This window comes from Pelodiscus sinensis, chromosome 4 (assembly GCF_052426305.1).
Source record: "Pelodiscus sinensis isolate ZL-2025 chromosome 4, ASM5242630v1, whole genome shotgun sequence".
NCBI lineage: Eukaryota > Metazoa > Chordata > Testudines > Trionychidae > Pelodiscus > Pelodiscus sinensis.
The window spans coordinates 15,492,003-15,508,524 of NC_143055.1; the positions used below are offsets into that span (position 1 = coordinate 15,492,003).

Consider the following 16,522-nt stretch of genomic DNA (forward strand, 5'->3'; position numbering starts at 1 on the left):
CCCCGGGCTGGGACCCGGTGGAGAGGGCGGGCCCGGGTCCCCCACGTCCCTCTCCCTACCACGAAACCCCAACCCACGTACCCCCGCAGGGGGTGGATAACCAAAGGGGCGAAGGCCCTTTCCCTTCGCTTGCCCCGACGAGGACCTGGCCTAAGGACAGGCCGCCAGGGGCAGCACCATCTCCTCGCCGCGGCACCCGGGCAGACTGGTACCCCGGGATTGCCCTAGAGGAATCGGAATCACGAGTCCGCTGATCCCCGGTCCGGACTCGCGGCTGGGTGATCGCACTCGAACTGCTAGGCGGCAGGTCCGCTGAACCCCCTTGCCCCATCCGGGAGGGGGCGTTCACACCCACACAGGCCGTCACAGAGACGACAGTCTCAAAATGCTGAAAACCACTGCCCTAACTCATTTGGAGAAAAGGATGTGGATGCTATACAGTTCCACTGTGCAAGCAAAGTAGTAGAAAGGAAATGAGTGTGGGTTAGAACCGCACATTCTTCATGTACTCAGTTATGGGAAACAAGAGTAAAGCCTGGGCACATACATAACCCCAACAGACACTGTCGCTCAGAAGCACCTCATCTTGTGCAGCACTTGAAGAAAAACACATTAAATACCTGCACTCTTTTTCACAATGCATGACATCCCTATGACAGATAGCAATTGCTTATTTGGAAAAACTATATTAGGAAAGTGTTTGTATACATATATTTGTTGCTTTTAGTGTGATAAGTGTTTTGACCTTCTTGAAATAGTTAATCATACTATTTTGTCCCTTTTTCCTCTTCTTCCTATTTATCTTAGAACATAAGAACATCAGAATGGCCATACTGGGTCAGACCAAAGGTCCATCTAGCCCAGTAGCCTGTCTGCCGACAGTGGCCAGCACTAGGTGCCCCAGAGGGGGTGGACCCAAGACAATGATCAAGCCATTTGTCTCCTACCATCCTTCTCCAGCCTCTGACCAACAGAGGCCAGGGACACCATTTCTATCCCCTGGCTAATAGCCTTTTATAGACCCAACCTGCATGAAATTATCTAGCTTATTTTAAACTCTGTTATAGTCCTCACAGCCTCCTCTAGCAAGGAGTTCCACAGGTTGACTACGCGCTGTGTGAAGAAGAACTTTCTTTTATTAGTTTTAAACCTACTTCCCATTAGCTTCATTTGGTGTCCTCTAGTTCTTCTATTATGGGAACTAATAAATAACTTTTCTTTATTCACCGTCTCCACACCACTCATGATTTTATATACCTCTATCATATCCCCCCTAAGTCTCCTCTTTTCTAAACTGAAAAGCCCCAGTCGCTTTAACCTCTCCTCATATGGGACCCATTTCAAACCTCTAATCATTTTAGTTGCCCTTTTCTGAACCCTTTCTAAGGCCAAAATATCTTTTTTGAGGAGACCACATCTGTACACAGTATTCAAGATGTGAGCATACCATAGTTTTATACAGGGGCAGTAAGATATTCTGGGTCTTATTTCCTATCCCTTTTTTAATAATTCCTAACATCCTATTTGCCTTTTTGACCACCGCTGTACACTGTATGGAAGTTTTCAGAGAACTGTCCACGATAACGCCAAGATCTCTTTCCTGATTTGTCGTAGCCAAATTAGCCCCCATCATACTGTATGTATAGTTGGGGTTATTTTTTCCAACATGCATTGCTTTACACTTATCCACATTAAATTTCATTTGCCATTTTGTTGCCCAATTACTCAGTTTGGTGAGATCTTTTTGGAATTCTTCACAGTCTGCTTCTGTCTTGACTATCTTAAACAGTTTAGTATCATCCGCAAACTTTACCACCTCACTGCTTACCCCTTTCTCCAGATCATTTATGAATAAGTTGAACAGGATTGGTCCCAGGACTGACCTTTGGGGGACACCACTAGTTACCCCTCTCCATTCTGAAAATTTACCATTTATTTCTACTCTTTGTTTCCTGTCTTTTAACCAGTTCTCAATCCATGAAAGGACCTTCCCTCTTATCCCATGACAATATAATTTACACAAGAGCCTTTGGTAAGGGACCTGGGACTTTCTGAAAATCTAAGTATAGTATATCTACTGGATCCCCCTTTTCTGCATGTTTAACCCCTTCAAAGAACTCTAATAGATTAGTAAGACATGATTTCCCTTTACAGAAACCATGTTGACTTTTGTTCTTCTTATGTTCTTCTATGTGCCTGACAATTTTATTCTTTACTGTGGTTTCGACTAATTTGCCCGGTACTGAAGTTAGACTGTATTTGCCAGGATCGCCTCTAGAGCCCTTTTTAAATATTGGCGTCATGTTGGCTATCTTCCAGTCATTAGGTATGGAAGCCGACTTAAAGGAAAGGTAACAAACTACAGATAATAGTTCAGCAATTTCCCATTTGAGTTCTTTTAGAACCCTTGGATGAATGCCATCTGGTCCCGGTGATTTGTTAACATTAAGTTTTTGTATTTGTTCCAAAACCTCCTCTAATGACACTTCAGTCCAGGACAGCTCCTTAGATTCATCACCCACAAAGGACGGTGCAGATTTGGCAATCTCCCTAACGTCCTCAGCTGTGAAGACTGAAGCAAAGAAATCATTTAGTTTCTCCGCAATAGCTTTATCGTCCTTGATTGCTCCTTTTGTATCTAGATCATCTAGAGGACTCACTGTTTTTTAAGCAGGCTTCCTGCTTCTAATGTACTTAAAAAATATTTTGTTATTTCTTTTTGAGTTTTTGGCTAGCTGTTCCTCAAAATCTTTTTTTGCTTTTCTTATTACATTTTTATACTTGATTTGACAGTGTTTATCTTCTTGTTTTCTATGCTCAAAAAAAAAGAAACCAGCAAGATATTACCATCCAGTTCAGTGGAAACAACCAGATACTGCTTTAATAATCACAGTTTCAGGATCTCGGCTCTAAATCAAAAGTTTTCTAAAAACTTTTTCTGTGAAATGTCAGCAGTTCTTAAACTATAGTTGGCCCTTATTTACATAGCTGAAGCCAGTAGGTAACAGTTAAAAAAATGTAGCTGAGAACAGAATCTAACTAGATGATACTAGCAGGAACTGCCATAATAAAGCTACTGGAAACAGTCTCCAGTATTTCTAGGTTCCCCATCACCACAGTTTCAAAGTATCAACTATATTGGTGGTTCAGAACCACATTGACAGCAATAATCTTTGGCACAGTAAAGAAACTTCCACTCCCAAAATGTGCAAAATATGAGCAAATCCTGGATTGCATGAGGCCTAAGAACTTTACAGACAAATAGATAGCCATAAAATGTAATTTTAAAGGCAAATCATCACCATGCAGATGTGTTTCCAGTAGGGTCCCACAAAAATGGTTCTTGGACCCACACTATTTAACATTTTTATCACTGACCTGAAGAAAACATTAAATCATTAATGATAAAGTTTGCAAGTACCACAAATACGGGGGTGTGGTAACTAATAAATATCTCATGCATTCTGGATTGCTTGGTAAATTGGCATAAGCAAACAACATATTTTTCAGTATGTCCAAATGTAAGGCCATACTTCTAGGAACAAAGAATGTAGGCCATACTTACAAGATGGAAGGGAATAACTGTGGAATTAGTGACATTGAACAGCTGTGGAGGTCATAATGACTAATCAGCTGAACATGAGCTCCCAGTGTGATACTGTGGCCAAACGTGCTAATATGGAACTCAAATGCATAAACAAGAGAATATCATGCAAGAGTGAAAAGGTGTATATATGTAGCACTGGTGCAACCACTACTGAGATATTGTGTCACGTTCTGGTTTTCACAACCCAAAAAAGGATGTGATTACCTTGGGGAAGATTCAGACATGAACCACAAGAATGACTAGCAGGTTTGAAAAACATACCTTAAAATAAGACTCAAGAAGCTCCACCTATATAGCTTAAATAGAAGATTAATGGGTGATTAGCAAGTACAGTCTGAAAGAACCTCCATGTGGAACTTCAATTTGATAGTAGAAGATGTCACAGCCTTACTAGAGCCCCTTTCCCTCCTCCCCCACCTGGATATTAATCAGGCAACAGTGATTTGAGTTCCCTCCACTTTGTCCAAAATGTTCTAAATTTTACATCATCTGGATAGTTCGCCCCACTGTCTCTTTCCTTGGCCTTTCTAGTGCACTTCCTGGGCATAGGCTGTCTGTTTTCCTTCATGGAAATGGAATCTGGTGGCCCACCTGCCCTAGGCACTGGGTCCTCCAAAATACACACTCACAAATAACTTATGCACATCCCCTTGGGAGCTTCGACCTTGTAGGCATTGTGGATTTACAGTTACCCTCTTCAGGGACATGTAATTGTGAAAGGAAACAGACACACAGGCTTTGCAAAGGGCTCCAATAGCCAATCACTCTTTACTTTAGCTAGCCTACAAATACACTCATCTAAACAATTTCCTATAGTTACATTAAAGCAGTTTTATTAAGGAAATGTATATAATGGTTTTAGTTCCATGTCTCTCAGTTGCATATGTGAGCATGGATTACATATGCATTTGGCATGACGGTTGCAGAAGGTTATTAAATAATTAAGATCACTATTAGATGAAGATCAGCTAATCAGCTTCATTATTGCCAAACAATACTGCTTTACATGGAATGAGAAATTTTAAAACTAAAATGAGGACTTACATTTTAAACTTAAATGTTTAATTTTCTAGAACAACAATTCATCCTTGTTACAGTACCTTCATTGTACATTTTCCAAAAAGGAATAATCTGACACACATTTAATTTTCTCTCTTCACACATTAAAGGATTTCATTTAAACTAACTAAATATTATATGTCTTCTTTGTGTAGGGAAGCTTCCTAAGAGGTTATGGGGAACAGGAAATACAACCTCAGTGCTTAATCCATGAGCCCCAATAATTACACATGTATGAGAGTATTTTCCAAAAGTCAATAAAATAATGGACACCTGTACCCTGGTCTGTCACAAGTGGTGTTTTTTTTAATTCTGAGTATTATATATTCAGCAGTTGGTAAATACATTACACTATACAGGCAGTCCCCAGGTTACGTACAAGATAGGGACTGTAGGTTTGTTCTTAAGTTGAATTTGTACGTAAATCGGAACTGGCGTCCAGATTCAGCTGCTGCTGAAATTGACCAGCGGCTGACTACAGGAAGCCCGAGGCAGAGTTTCTCTGCCCCGGGTTTCCTGGAATCAGCTGCTGATCAGTTTCAACAGCAGCTAAATCTGGACGCCTGGGACAGAGCAGCTGGGGCGCTGCCAGGTAGGTCCCCGCAGCACCGCACCTCGGCGATGCAGGGACCAACCCAGCTGCTCTACCCCAGGTGTCCCCAAGTCAGCTGCTGCTGAAACTGATCAGCGGCTGATTCCAGGAAGCTCGGGGCAGAGCAACTCTGCCTCGGGCTTCCTGTAGTCAGCCGCTGGTCAGTTTCAGCAGCGGCTAACTTGGGGATGCCTGGGGCAGAGCAGCTGGTGTGCTGCCAGGTTGGTCCAGTAGCGCCGAGGAGCAGCGCTGCGGGAACAACCGGCAGCGCCCCAGCTGCTCTACCACAGGCGTCCCCGAGAAAAGCCTAATCTGCTGGTGGGGGGGGGGGGCGCACTAGCTGTGCCCCCCCCCCCCAGCAGACCAGGGAGACGCGGGCGACGGGACCGAGACGCGCCGCGGTCCCACCGCTGGGGGCCCCCAGCATACCAGGGAGACGCGGAGCAAAGCCACGGAGGACCTGGGCGGCGGGACCACCCAGACGCGCCGCGGTCCCGCCACCTGGGTCCTCCGCGGCTTTGCTCCGCGTCTCCTTGCTCTGCTGGGGCCCCCCAGCAGACCAGGGAGATGCGGAGCAGCTTTTCTCACCCTGGAGGACGCGGTCCCGCCGCCTGCGTCCTCCGGGGCGAGAAAAGCCCCGTTCGTAAGTATGGATCCGACATAAGTCGGATCTGCGTAACCCGGGGACTGCCTGTATATACACACATACCATACAAAACAATTTGTAACCTTTTCTCAAAGGGTCATTATACTCATCCTACCACTTCACTTCAGAAATTACAAGCTATCTGTCTATATCCCTGCAAAAGGAGTGTTATTTCTTAATTAATAGTATGATTAGACAGAAATGATGCTAATGCATTTATATCACTTGCCTTACTGAAAATCCAATCTTTTAAGCCTCAGTAATAAGGCTAGTTCTATGTCAGCATATAGGTTCCATAATAAAATATAAAATTCAAAACTAAATAACATTGTTAATACAAATGTAAGAAAAAATTAGTTGAAAGATAATTTTTCATCCAGAAGATCTTAATTAAGCTGGAAAAATTTCAAGACTACCGTTAGAAAAGAAAAGTTTGGTGCAAAAGGAAGAAAATAATTAAACAAAGAAAATGGGGGGAAAAAATAAAGTGGGAGGATAGTGCAATGGAAGATCAGGCTCAGTAAAAAGTAACTAAATGGATCTCAGGGTAAAGTATGTTTGGTACTCACCAATGATCAAGGATGAAAGGAGTGATTTCGAGAGAAGAGTGGCGTGGTAACTTTATGTGGTTTAGATGAAGCAGATCAACTTTCAATAAATGCTATAAAAGAAAAGAGAGTAATATGATACTCCAAATGTTTAAAAAACAAATAACTACATGCAAGAAAATACCATAAAACACGCAAAAGCAAAACTTGATACTAGCTACCATGAAGTATATCATTTAATATGATTACCAACGGGTTTATATAATTAACACTATCAAAAGTATCCAACTAACAAAATAAATACAAGAGAGCAATAAAACCAAATTAAATCTAAAACTGAGTATTAAAGAGGAGTCTTCAAATGTATTTTAAAGTTATCACAAAACATTACAGGTAATGCTAAATAAAAAGTTGCATCAAGCTCGCTAAAGGCCCAGTCTTGTCATTTTTATTCAGGCAAAATACACAGGGACAGCATACTGACTAGAGATTCAGGTCATAATGTACATAGGTGCTGTTCTTAGAAAGTGCAAGTGGAAAGAAAAAGCCCAATGAAGGATGTAAAATATTAGAAAGATTACAGATCTGAACCAAATCCTGCCCCAAAAAAACACTATACTGAAAAGGTGAAAACCCAAATGCAAGTTGGAGATCTGGTTAATATGTTTTCTTTACACCTTAAACTGAGGAAATGTTCATCCGCTATTCACATCTAAAGCAACCTCCAAATATTGTATGTCACACATGCAACGCCACAACATTTGTCTTTAAGATACTATCAAATATAGGAATAATACCTTAAAGTACAGAAAAAAAGTAGGAGAATCACCACCAAGTTATAAGGCAAATCCTACTAGATAAAGTTTGTTGTAAATTGAGAGGACAACAGAGAGATTGATCTCATTTGGCAACCAATGCTTTCAGCACCTAAATATATTTAACCCAGTCTTGAAATTTAAAATCAATTAACACTGGTGATACCTGTGGCTTTGAGAACCAAAGCTAGTAAAAGCATAACTCATCTCAAAACCAAAGCAACATGCAAAAAACCATCAGTCATTAAGTAAGTATCAGTTCTTAGAGCACATACTTAAAGTTAAATCATTATAAATTACGTAAAAGTTCTTTTACATTTTAATATGAAAACAATATATAAAATTAGAGAAAACATGGCACACATTTCACATACAATAGACTCAACGGTTCTACCAACTTAGACTTTAAACCAGGGGTGGGCAATAATTTTTGGTGGGGGGCCATTTCAAAAATTTTTGAACTGGCCCAGGGCTGCCCCAGAAGGGGCGGGGCCTAAAATGGAAAGGGCGAGACCAGGATGCTTCCAGGCTTCCCCACCCACAGACCATGATTGGCCTGGGGATGGAGGAGCCCCTTTGCCCTTCACTTCCCACTAAGCATCCATGCCCCTGGCAGGGCAGGAGTATGCTTTGCACACTCCCCCGCCTCCAGGCCACTAAGAGCTTGGGGCCAGGGGAGCACACAAAGCTTCCTCTGCCCTGCCCCCACCCTGCGAGGAGCGCGCAGCACTTAAAAAAGTACCGTGTGCTCCTAGCAGGGCGGACGAAACTTCATGCACTCCCCCACCCCAAAGCGAAGCTTCTTCCCACCCTGTGAGAAGTGTGCGGCACTTTGAAGTGCTGTGCGCTCCTCGCAGGGTGGCGGTAGGGTGGAGGAAGCTTTGCACGCTCCTCCCACTCCCAGGTCAATCAGGACCTGGGGGCAGAGGAGCATGTGAAGTTTCCTCCTGCCCTGCCAGGAGTGCTCAGCATTTCAAAGTGCTACGTGCTCCTGGCAGAACGGAGGAAACTATGCGCTTCCCCAGTCCCCAGGTCCTAATTGGCCTGGAGCAGGGGAAGCGGCAGGGCCTACACAGGCCAGATCAACTCGCTTGGTGGGCCGGATCCGGCCCATGGAGGCCCTTTTGCCTACCCCTGCTTTAAACCCTGCAGGACTGAAATCACTCTACTTTCTATATTTGCAAATCACCCAACATAATGTAATCAGTGACCGACCAACCACTGACTCTCATTTCCTTTTTAATCTTTTGACTTCTTCCCTGGTGTCTGTTGGCTGCAGACTTGTGATAACAAAACCCACCAAGGAGAGAAAACATCTTTCTCTGGGCATGTCTAGACTGCATCCCTCTGTCAGCAGAGGAATGCAGATTAGGCAGGTCGACACTGCAAATGAGGCAGGGATTTCACTATCCAGCGCCTAATTTACATAAAAATGGCCATCGTGTTTTGCCAACTCAGCACTTTGTCGGCAAAAAGCAGTAGTCTAAAGGGGGATCTGTCGAGAAAGAAAGCCTTGCAGGAGGCATAAGGCATCTGTCAAAAAAGCCTTTCTTTCTCGACAGATCTCCCTCTAGACTGCTGCTTTTTACCGACAAAGTGCTGAGTCAGCAAAACGTAGTGGCCATTTTTATGCAAATATTTAAATCGCTGCTTCCTTTGCAATGTCGACCTGCCTAATCTGCATCCCTCTGCCGACAGAAGGATGCAATCTATACATACCCTCCATGCCCTATGCGAGAAGCAGAGGTGTAACTTCCAGAAACTATTCTTCACAACTTCTCCTTAGAGGTTATGGAGCTCACCTCCCATCAGGGATGTCTGTAAAAAATTACTCATGCAGTCATAATCTTAACAAAAAAGATTTATTAAAAATAAAGAGTAAATTGAATTACAAGAAAAGAAAGTTTGCTTAACTTATCTAGACTTATACCAAGCTAAACTAGATAAAGTATTTTTCTTAACTGAGTTGAAGAGACAAAAAAGAAATGTAACTAGATAACATCCCTTGCAAGCATTCCTCTCTGACTACTCCTGTCAGCCTGTCAGCAACACTTAATACCAACTCTCTTGCCATGTTCTATACCCAATTTTCAAGTCACTGTGACTGGGACATCTCGCATGTTCAGACATACAGTTCCTGCATGCTTCGTGTCATATAGTCCATTAATAAATCAAGATGAGCTTTGATTAAAATGTACACATAGAGTAAGTCTAGACTACAAGCCTCTTTTGAAAGAGAGCATCTAGACTACAACCACTTCTTTAGAAAAAGCAAGCTGCTTTTTCGAAAGAGAGCACCCAGGCAGTCAGGATGCTCTCTTTCGAAAAAACACAGTTTGCATTACATAGCGCTTTTTTTTGAAAGAGCACTTTTGAAAAAAGGCATTATTCCTCATAAAATGAGGTTTTCTGCAGTCAAAAAAACTGCCATGTTCTTTCGATTTAATTTCAAAAGAATGTGGCAGCAGTCTAGACGTAGGTGAGGTTTTTTTGAAAAAAGGTTACTTTTTTCGAAAAAACCCTGTAGTCTAGACACACCCATAGTGTCTTTTTTGTGTTTAGGAGAAAAGCCACATGATTAGTGTCTCCTAATAGCCTTTTGGAGTTTCCCCCACATTTCTGACTCCAAAGCTGGTATTTCCTAAGACTTCGTGATTTCCATTAACTATGGTGAACATTTTATCTGTACGTTGTTTTTTCCTATAGGTGTTAGCTCACATATTCAAGCTGAATACACATGGTCTCCATTTCTACTGAACAGAGATAAATGAATTTAAAATGGTCACTTCAAAGTGTATTAATGTATCTTACCATAAAACAGAATCCTTAGATCCTGTTGTCACGGCACTACTCCCAATTGGGCTTCTGCACTATGGCAATCTAAATATTCATTACTACTGCCTGAAAAATAAAGATCCCATGGCACTTTTTATTAAACCAGTTAAGGCATATATAATCCTAGAGTACTAGAACTGGAAGGGACGTCGAGAGGTCATCAAGTCTAGACCCTAACCTCACTCCCGTCTACGCTGCATGTGGAAGATTCTTCACGGGAGATTTTCAAAAGGAGGCTGAAAGGTCATCTGTCTTGGATAATTTAGACAACAAATCCTGGAGGATAGCCAGAGCTAGGTGAGGGTGCTCTGGCTGTCAGTCCTGCCAGATGGCAGCCCAGTTGCTGACAGATGGAATAGTCAATGCAGTGTCTACATGGACACTGCATTGACCTAACTACACCAACCTAAGCTCTATGCCTCTCACAGAGAAGGAGTTAAGTCAGCGTTGTGGGTGATTTACTTTCATGGGAGCAACACTTTAAACACTTAGGCTACGTCTAGACTGGCATGATTTTCCACAAATGCTTTTAACGGAAAAGTTTTTCCGTTAAAAGCATTTGTGAAAAAGAGCGTCTAGATTGGCACGGATGCTTTTCCGCAAAAGCACTTTTTGCGGAAAAGCGTCTGTGCCAATCTTGATGCGGTTTTGCACAAGAAAGCCCCTATCACCATTTTCGCCATCGGTGCTCTACTGTGTAGATGTACCCTTACAGAATTAGGTTAACATAAGCTGCCTTATATCAAAGTAACTATGTGGTGTAAAGTTGCCTTGATTTGCTTGATCAAAATTGATCTATCCCTCCTCCTTCACTGAATGCAGTAAGCTGCACATTAATTAACAATGCATCTGAAAACCTCTGCTCCAGAGGAAGCTCCAGTACTGGTGGCCTGCACACCTGAAATAACTATCACTGTTGTATCTAGGAACAACAAACCAAATTAAGGAATTCCCAGGAACAAAAAATACAAAAGCAACAGCAATATCAGCAGCACTGCATCTTCACAGTCTCCTGGAATCTAATAATATTGTCAGATTATTTTACATTTCAAATCTAGACTATTTTCATTTCACTGATTGACAATTTGGTATTACCTCCGCTTGCCCCGTAACTCCTAGATTTCTTCTCTCTGCCTACAAAGCTCTTCACTAATCTTCCCACCACCCCCCGCCAGAATATAAATAACTTTTATTGAAAGTCCAACATATAATGCATATTACCAAGTGGTTTTGGAATCTGAAAAGTAAGGCACTATATAAATAAAAATTAGTGAATAAAAATGGTCTCTTTAACCTCATAAAATTTCAGACATGACTTCCTTTGATTAAGCGCTTTCACATAATTACCCCCAACTCTTCAGATTTGTAAATGTTTACGGTCTCTCTCCTCACCATCTAACTTGGTAACTACAGAAAAAAATCCTCAGAGATGCCTCTATAATGACTCAGCTCTGCTCTTAATAACTTTAATGGTGTAGCACTCAACCTAAGAACACAGGAAAGGCCATACTGGGTCAGACCAAAGGTTCATCTAGCCCAATATCCTGTCTTGCAACAGTGGTCAATGCCAGATGCCCCAGAAGGAGAGAACACAGCAGGTAATCATCGAGTGATCCCCTGCCCCTATAACCAATTTCCAGCCTCTGACAAACAGAGCAAGGGACACCATTCCAACCCATCCTGGCTACTAAGTATTGATGGACCTTTCGTCCATTAATGTATCTAGTTTTTCTTTTTTGGAGGGGGAAGCTGTTAAAGTCCTGACCTTCACAACATTCTCTGGCAATGAGTTCCACAGCTTCACTGTGTGCTGTGTGAAGAAATACTTCCTTTTTGTTTGTTTGTTTTAAACCTGCTACCTATTTATTTTATATGGTGACCCCTAGTTTTTATGTTATGGGTACAAATAAATAACTTTTCCTTATTTGCTTTATCCTCACCAGTCATGATTTTATAGACCGCTATCATATCGCCCCCTTAGTCTCCTCTTTTATAAAATGAAAATCTCAGTCTTTTTAATCTCTCTTCATAAAGCACCGTTACAAACCCCTGATAATTTTTGTTGCCCTTTTCTGAAACTTTTCCAATGCCAAGATATCTTTTTTGAGATGGAACGACTACATCTCTATACAGTATACATGTTGGGGCCACATTAGTGAGGCTTTGGGGGGGGGGGAGGTTTGGAGCAGTTGTTTTTTTTGCATCTCACTTGTGTGGCCCTGATTGACTTTTCTGTGGGTCAGTGATCCCTGACTCAAAACAGGTTCCCCGCCCCTCTCATAAATAAAGATAAAGCTGAAACATTTTGTGTTTGACATAGTATTTTATTTAAAAATGAAACCTAGCCAACAAGCCCCCATCTGGCTGCAGGATAACATTCTTGCACCCCCCCCCCCCAGACCCCAAACCTGAACCTGTCATACACTGGAACCCCCTGTCCTGAGCCTCTCATCCCCAAACTCCTGCACGCCCACATCCACAGTCTTCTGCAACAACACTCCTGCACCATTCACACACTGCAAATCTGTGTCCTGAGCCCCTCATTCCCAGCATCCCTGCCCTGAGCCCCTCATTCACCTCAGCCCAAACTCCTGCATCCTCACAGCCACAAGCCTGCAGCTTGCTCAGCATCCCAACCCTTCACCTGACCCAACACTCTCCAGCCTGGTGCCCCCTCCCTGAGTCAGCATCCCCTTCTCTACTTCCTCTTGCACCCAAATTCCCTCCCAGAGGTTGTACTTCTCACCCCTTCCCAGTGCTTTTTTTGTGATGGTATGTCCTGGGATCATGTACTGGCACCTATTTTCCCCTGGCGCAGGTTGTTTGTTTGGTTTTTTTGCTCAACAACTACCTCCCCCCCCCCCGCGCCGTACGTGGCTCTTCGCACTCTATCTACCACTGTTTTGGCTCTTCGTCTCTAATGGGTCGGCCACCCCTGGCTTATTGGATAGTCGACTAGTCTTTAAACTTCCCTACAGGGGGATCAGCTGGAGTGCCCAGCTGATCCCTGGCTCTACCTGTTTCTGGGCTCCTAATGTGCTGCCCCTTTGAGGTGCCAGGGTGGTGTTTCCAAGGGGCAGCACAACGTGGAGCTCAGGATCAGCCTTGCACTGCCCCTTGGAAATTCTGCCCCGGTGCTTCAAAGGGGCAGCATTGCATGAAGTCAGGGTCAACTGGGGACTCTAACTGATCCTGGGCTCCATGAAGTGTTGCCCCATTGAAACACCGTGGTGGCGTTACAAAGGGGAGGTACAAGCGATTAATCGTGATTCAATTTTGTAATCGCGATTAAATTTTTTAATCGCTTGACAGCCCTAATCCAAACAATATGTTGGGAAACTAACACAACAGGGCACAGATTAGCCAATAAGTTCTTGGACTGTATTGGAGACAATTTTTTATTTCAGAAAGCTGAGAAAGCCACTAGGGGGAAAGCTGTTCTTGATTTGATTTTAATAAATAAGGAAGAACTGGTTGAAAATTTGAAAGCAGAAGGCAGCTTGGGTGAAAGTGATCATGAAATCATAGAGTTCATGAGTCTATGGAATGGAAGAAAGGAGTACAGCAAAATAGGACAATGGATTTCTGAAAGGCAGATTTTAGTAAACTGTGGGAGCTGGTAGGTAACGTCCTATGGGAAGCACGACTAAGTGGAAAAACAACTGAAGAGAGTTATAAGTTAGTTTTTTTTAAAGGACATCATTAATGTTCCAAAAGCAAATGATTGCACTGTGTAAGAAAGAAAGAAAGTATAGCAGGAGACCACCTTGAGTCAACCAGGGGATCTTACATGATCTAAAAATCAAAAAGGAGTCATATTAAAAAGTAGAAACCAGGTCAAATTACAGAGGATGAATATAAGCAAACAACACAGGTATGCAGGGACAAGATTAAAAATACAAAGGCACAAAACAAGCTAAATCTAGCTGGACATATAAAGGGTAACAAGACGATGTTCTACAAATATATTAGAAGCAAGAGGAAGACCAAGGAAAGGGTAGGCCCATTGCTCAGTGAAGAGGGAGAAACAATATCAGTAATCTTAGAAATGGTAGAAGTGCTTAATGACTTCTTTGTTTCCGTTTTCACCAAGAAGTTTGATGGTGAGAGGATGCCCTAACATAGTCTATGTCTAGACTGCATGCCTCTTTCGAAAGAGCCTCTTTCGAAAGAGCGCGTCTAGACTACAATACGCGGATCGGAAAATCAATGTGCTTTTTCGAAAAAGAGCATCCTGACTGCTGGACGCTCTTTCGAAATTAAAAGCCACCCGGAACCGCTTATGCCAGGGCATGGGGGCAGCATTTCCTTCCGGGTGCTGCTGCCTGCCTGCCCTTTGCAGAGACGTGGCGTGGTTAAAGGGACACTCCTGAACACCTGTTGCTCTGCTTCTGCAGCTGCCTTTGCTGTCCCTCTAGGAGGTAAGCAAGGCATTGCAGTGCTGGTTTGGAGTGCTCAGCTTCCTGGGACACCCCAGCAGGTTTTTTGTTTGGAGGTTCTTCTGTTTTAGACCCATTTTTTTGGCATGGAGCCAGAGCTGCCCCTGGGCAGGCGATGGCCCCACGCCATCATACTGCAAGTGTTGCTGCATCTGCGTGACACAGTCATGAGGCTACTTCCCCATGTGGACCCAGACCAGAGGTACGAAGGGATCGTCCGTCAAGCAGCCGCACTGCCCTTGCCTCCAAACTTCTTTGTGGACAGGCGTGTTTGGAGGCTTGACACCAGCTCTGACTGGTGGGACCGGCTCGTGATGGAGCTCTGGGATGACCAAGAGTGGCTACGCAACTTCCGGATGCGAAAGACCACTTTCCAGGAGCTGTGTACCTGGCTTGCCCCTGCTCTGCAACAGCAAGACACCCACCTGCGGCCTGCTATCCCCCTGGAAAAGAGGGTCGCCATTGCCCTCTGGAAGCTGGCAACCCCCGACAGCTACCGCTCCGTGGGACACCAATTTGGAGTGGGCAGGTCTACTGTTGGATCCATCCTGATGGAGGTAAGTCATTGTCTGGGGACAGTCACAGTTTGGGGTGGGGGGAAGGGAGACTGTCAGGAAGGGCAAAGTGGAGTGTGAGTGGGAGGGAGCTCCTCCACTCACCCTGAATTGTTGGGGGGGGGGGTTCTGAGGAGGGGATTCCCGGGGTGTTTGAGAGGGAAGGTGGGTGGTGGGTTCTCCTCCTAAGAGATAAGGCACCCCTTCTAACATTTTGTTCTCTGTCTCGTTCTGCAGGTGGTGAGGGCCATCAATTCGGAGCTGCTCAACAAGCTCATCTGTCTACCAGATCTGGACAGCGTCATGGCCGGCTTTGCTGCCCTTGGTTTCCCGAATTGTGGAGGAGCGCTCGATGGGACACACATTCCAATCCGTGCACCGCCCCATCGAGCAGCCCAATTCATTAACAGAAAGGGCTACTTTTCTATGGTCCTCCAGGCCCTGGTCGACCATCGTGGCCAGTTTTCTGACATTTGTGTTGGGTGGTCAGGGCGGGCACATGATGCCCGCATCTTCAGGAACTCGTACCTCTACCGGAGGCTTCAGGCAGGAACATTTTTCCCGCATCACGACTTTGCAGTTGGGGATGTGCACATGCCGGTGTGCATAGTGGCTGATGCGGCCTACCCCCTGATGCCGTGGCTGATGAAGCCCTACACCGGCCACCTGGATGCGAGCAAGGAGCAGTTTAATGCTCACCTTAACCAGGCTCGCAACCAGGTGGAATGTGCGTTCGGACATTTAAAAGGCAGATTCCGGTGCTTGCTCACACGCCTAGACATGGGGGAGAGCAACATCCCTGAGGTGGTGGCTGCGTGTTGCGTTCTCCATAACCTGGTGGAGAGGAAAGGGGAGGCCTTCCTAACAGGGTGGGGTACAGGTGCTGATGGCCAGGAGAGGCACTTTGCCCAGCCCCGGACAGCTGCCATCCGCCAGGCTCACCGGTCTCCTGTTTGCATACGGGAGGCCCTACGGGAGCAATTCTCAAGTGGAGGCCACTGACTCTACTGAGGGGCTTCTGCCTGGGGACTGGGCCCTGGCCCAAAAGAAGCTTCCCTCCACAACCCATTTCCTGACCCTGTTTGGAGAAATCATTAACACCAGGGTTTGTCTCAAAATAATAAGTTCTGTTTTATTTTTTTAAATATCACTCAGAAAATAGTATAACTGTTGCAAACATAAAAAAGCTTTTGCTCATTTTTTAATGTAGAAAAAACTATGTACAATAAACATTTTGTTGAACACTTTCTTTGTCATTTAACTGGGGTGATGGGGGTGCTTGAAACCTGGAGGGGGGAAGGGGACTTGAAACCAGGAGGGGGGAAGGGGATCAGGTTGCACGGTGCTTGCCTGATCTCAGTCTCCTGCCTGGGCCTCGTGTTCGGGGTCCACCATGGCCACGGGATCGGGTGGTGCACCTGTCGGTT

The 16,522-nt window shown here is 44.3% G+C and overlaps 1 long non-coding RNA gene across 5 annotated transcripts in view; it reads right to left on the reverse strand.

Annotated features, from left to right (window-relative positions):
- LOC149524489 (uncharacterized) overlaps positions 1-16,522 on the reverse strand; it is a 159,812-nt gene that overhangs the window by 89,058 nt on the left and 54,232 nt on the right. For 3 of the 5 annotated variants that reach the window (XR_016349381.1, XR_016349382.1, XR_016349380.1), the window contains one exon: positions 6,474-6,565. This is a non-coding gene — a long non-coding RNA (uncharacterized LOC149524489). Of the gene's footprint in view, positions 1-26; positions 3,904-6,473; positions 6,566-16,522 lie in introns of those variants that run through there. The other 2 variants (XR_016349379.1, XR_016349383.1) reach the window with 1 other exon arrangement.